This window comes from Pygoscelis adeliae, unplaced genomic scaffold (assembly GCF_000699105.1).
Source record: "Pygoscelis adeliae isolate BGI_AS28 unplaced genomic scaffold, ASM69910v1 Scaffold1017, whole genome shotgun sequence".
Lineage (NCBI taxonomy): Eukaryota > Metazoa > Chordata > Aves > Sphenisciformes > Spheniscidae > Pygoscelis > Pygoscelis adeliae.
Window position 1 is genome coordinate 25,308 of NW_008825173.1, and position 4,877 is coordinate 30,184.

Below are 4,877 nucleotides of genomic sequence, written 5' to 3' on the forward strand. Positions count from 1 at the left end.
CCTTGTTTAAGTACCCAAGTCCATTCCATTAACTGCTTTAATCCCAGGCTAACAATCAAGAGTTGTGCACAGTCTTGCATTAGGCCTCCGAAACCAAGTTCAAAGAACAGTTGGGCTCTCCTACGTCCATTTGCTGCCTAACACTGAATGTTACCAGAAAGATAACTGACAACCAAAATAGGTTAAAAAAATTATTCCACAAAAATACACTAGCAGCACAGCTGCTGCAGCCCTTTGTAACCGGTATTGTAGCAAAAATAACACCAGATTCTGAAGTGGACACACTTGTTGTTACCATCTCCTACACGGAGAGGTATCGCCACATGAAAAACAATGCCAGCGGTTGAAGTTAGTTAATACCAACTTACAAATAATAAGCAGTGTAAGCGCATCTGCCCTGAGATGATGTGGCCAACTTTCACGTGCCAGAAGGTCAAAGCCCAACGGGAATCACAGCTAAAAGAACCAGACTGCACACAAAGGAGTGCTGATCTAGATGCAGTGGTTGGATTTGGGCATCACCTGAAATTTCTGTACTTGTTCTCTAGCTCCAAAATTGAGCAAAACAGAAAGCGTATGAGGTTTTTCCATCCTCAGATCAAAAAAGCTTGTCAGTCCTCAGGCTTCCTTGCCCCTGTGTTCTTGAAGTACTGTCCTGGTAAAGAAAAGTCCTTAAACTGCTGATTACAGCAAACAAAACCCCTTCATCCGTTCCTTTTATGTGTTACTCCCTCGCTCACCTAGAAAGACCAGTCAGAATCACTTTTGTCTACCATTATCTTCTAGTTAAATGAAAGCAAAAGTAGAACCACCAAGTTCAAATCTAAGATAGAAGGCAAACTTGTGAGGCAAGTACTAAATAACAGAGTAGCACTAATTCAGCAATTAGTTGTGAAACCATTTCACAATCTAGTTGAGAGAGATCTCCAAATAGATGAGGTGGTCATGGCTAAAACCCAAACTAAACTCCATGCTTAAAACTTAAGTCAAATCTGAAGCAACCCCATCTTCTGAAAAGAGCATCCAAATCTGTCCCATTTCGTGTCAGAGCACGCCAAAGAACTTGGGTAAGTGCACGAAGAGGAGCAGCAAGATGCCAGACTGTCTGCTTTGCAACTCCTTATCAACGTTAGGGTGTGACAAGACTTCCATGCAAAGTAATTCACTCCATAATTAAAGGTTAGTTCAAAGCCACCTCAACGCTTGGCCCTTTTCAGTAAGAAGCACCAACTCAAAAGCTCTTCTGTTAATAGTTTTATGGGTCTGCACAGACAAGTGCTGGGATAGTTTATCTTTGGAGGATGCCCTCTATTTCTCTTATCAGTCCTCAAAGAGAGGAACCATAGTCTGCTTTGTCTTCTACTCGCCCTCGGATATATCCAAGTACAGCTGCAGCTGAGCTGAGGCCGGGAATTAGTGCACCTTCACGTAAACGGAGAAAGTCGAGGTTCTCCTAACAACAAAAAAAAAACCAACACTTCCTCTCACCTGCTTTTTTCAGGAGCAGCTAACTGCAGTGAGAAATCGGCCACCCCCCGGAGAGCTGCCGGTGCACAGGGAGCATCAGAGAAGTGAAAGCCTTGCACCTAGAAGGTCCTGCGTAGCAGGGCAGCTTGCAGAAGAAACCCGCAGTCCCTTTTCACTTTGATTCATTTCCCCGTGGTACGGCATTGTGTCATGACCCTTATGCAACAGCCAACAGTGACTAAACCAATGCCTTAAGAGCGCAGGTATGCTACACGCGAAAATAAGGGGTGACTAAATTCAGTATTATGTAGTACATACAAGTCTTGTTCCATCGAGGCAAATTTTACTTCTAAGTCTGTAGCTGAGAGGTGACCCAAGTCTTACCTTTCCAAAAAAAAAAAAAAAAATTAAGACCAACTGTTAAGCACAGATCAAGCGGGCCAGAAAATAACTGAACCGGTAACGTGCAAAGAAAGTACAGTCTTCACAGTGTTGCAGAAGACAGTGGCTGCATCTGCTCCTGCATTATCATAATGCATCTGATAATAGCACAAGCAGGACATTTCATCCATTATCGACCTCGCTGAAAGCAGGCCTCTCTTCTACTTGCATGTTTCAGGATGACGAAGTTTTTCTCAAGCATAGGAAAACTCCCCCCCCTCCCTCCACCGGCAAAGAGCTCGTTCGTGGCACCGGTTCAAAGAGCTTATTCAACACCAGCCAGTTTTCAGCAACAGGTCGTATTCTGGTAACAGCCAAACTTCACCCAACAGTCGTCACCACACGCAGACTTCCCGGTAGCTGCCACGACTGTCCCTTTACTACGTTTCCTCTCCACGTACAGGACAGATGCACAAATCCGTCTCCTCTTTCTTGTGCCATTATTTTTAGGGAAAGTTCTATAAGGAAATAAATTTATTTCCTAACAGCAAAGAAAAAAATAACTGATCTAATGCTATATTCAGATTAAAGTTTTCATGGCCCATGACCGTGTGTTAGCTACATTTTTTGGCCAACTGTATTTTGGGATTTTTATTTTTTTTTAAACTAAATTTGATCACTCGGTATCTAAGATCAATCTATGTAAGATCGATCTAAAAATACCAGCTGCATTCTGACAGAGCATCAAGCTGTCTGCAGGGAAGGAAGACTCCCCGCAGTTAGTGGTCATTGAAACCTTCCAACTCCATTATTAATTATTTGTAGTCACCCTACATACATTTAAACGAACAAAAAAGCAGGGTTGCCTAAGGTCAACTACAGCAGCTGTATGTAAATACACAGCTTCTATTTATATGCACGCTATAGAATGCCAAAAGCCAGGACCACCCCGGCCTTTGACTCCTCCACGGAGTGGTCTGAACACCCTGAGCAAACGCAAGAGTTAACTAATCCCTACCTAACACAAAAATCTAGACGCCGTACTGTACAGGACAGCTGTCAGAAGCAAGACAGTTGTATGAAACGATGCTAGGTGCGTGCTCGTTTCCCTGCGTTCAGCTTGCATCACCAGCCCATTCACGAGGTCTTACACGTGCTGCCTCCTATAAAACTTTTTGTTCCAACAGTTTATGGGCTGGTAGGTATTAAAATTGTGCTATCGGTTTGAGCCTGCTGACATCACTGTCCTCATACCTAGTTATACCACCCTCAAAAACGTACACCTCCGTAAAGCGACATATTTACAGACTGCAGTGTTAGACGGCTGCTGTAGTCCATCCCCAACAGAACGCAAAGCAATTCCCCAGCACGAGCCTGGTGAGAGCACAAAACGCGAGCCCGTTTCTTTGGGCAGGTCTCTCTTTGCGCCACGAACGGTACGACGGTGTGCACTGTACGCCAGTAAGTGAAAGGCACCGGCAGAGACGGCGCACCTGGAGCACCAGCGTTCCTCGCAGCGCTCCGTTCGGGAGCGGGAAGCGGAGTAATGACTCTTCAGAAGTTACAGCACGTTTATTAAGTTCTACGAACCCACGTGTTCTGCTTCAACTATTTCCTGACAACATTCTACCTGCTAATTTATTCTCTTCTGCCATAAATGTATCTGTCACTGAAGCAGATAACCCCAGAATTAGTACGAAAGCACGTGCAGGTGTTTTAAAAGTGCCGAAACTCAACAAAAGCACAAACTCTTTGCCTACGTAAAATAATCTGGCAGTTTGACTAACAGCTATCATTTCTCTTGGCGCAGTCCCAATCAGCTACATCCTGTAGGGCAGAAGGATCTCAAGATCAGCGCTTTTCTTTCATCCAAAATAGTCCCAAGTACTAATTACAACGAATAACGCTCACAAGGCCCTACCTACTCAGACCAATGCGACTGCAAGGCCTACAGCCTTCGCAAGTATTTTTTCTTAACTTAAAATCTCTGTCTAGAAAAGCGGTTAAGTTCGTAACTTCCTATTAAGACTCGCATCTCACAACAGCTTTCAAAATAGAACTTCCTTCACACAGCTGTAGGCAGCTGACGAAAACTGCAGTTTATTCTACGCGTTTACATTTCTGTCTGAGCACTTTTGGGGGAGAAAAAAGAAAACTAACATCTCTGATTAAAATCCAACCCTTTCAAACCTGATTACAACTCAGAAGGATCAAAATCTAAGCAGCCTGCAACTGGGAACGAGCTCTGTGACAACCGGGCCTGTTTGGGATGAACGTTGACGGTATTTCACCACGTAACTTGCAGCCTGCACTCACCTACGGTTCTAGAACAGCGGCACACAGAAGTCTGCTCATCGGGTCTCTCACAAGGCACTAGACAGTAATTAAGGCCCGGGACCAAATAAAAACAATTTCAGAGCAAAGCCTACACATTTAAACACGCCTCATGCAACGCGTGTTGTTCATAGCAACACGTTACAGTCAAAACGGTTGTCCCGTCTCTCGTACTTTTAAGACTATACAAATTAAGAACACACACAGTAAATAAGCAGCTTACTAGGCGCTGGAGACAGCACGAGAACGGAAGACTGGTTCGTGCCCAGAAACTCTAGTTTCAAAAAAGGTGACCAGTTACGATGTGCACGTTCTGTGCCAAAACTTGTCGGGAAAGCTAAGCAGCCAACCGTAGGGGGTTTTGGTTTTTTTCATTTTCTTTTTGCTATTTTCAGTTCTAATATTTCTCGTCATTTAAATGTTCAGAATACAGCACTGAAGCAGGATAATACTAAACCCATCTCAGAAGAACTAGACCCGTGGCAGGCCATCAGTTTGAAGAAGCCACAAAATCTCTGGGAGGCCTTTAAACTGAAACCGGCCTTTTTCTGACCGAAACTCGGCCCGCGCGGAAGGACGGCGGGGGGCAGGAGGCATCCGCCGGCGGAGGGGAAGTTTGGAAGGGCAGCTCCACGCAGCGCCAGGGCTCCTCTGCAGCACGGAGGAGGGAAGCGAGGGGCGAGGAGAGGCTCCCG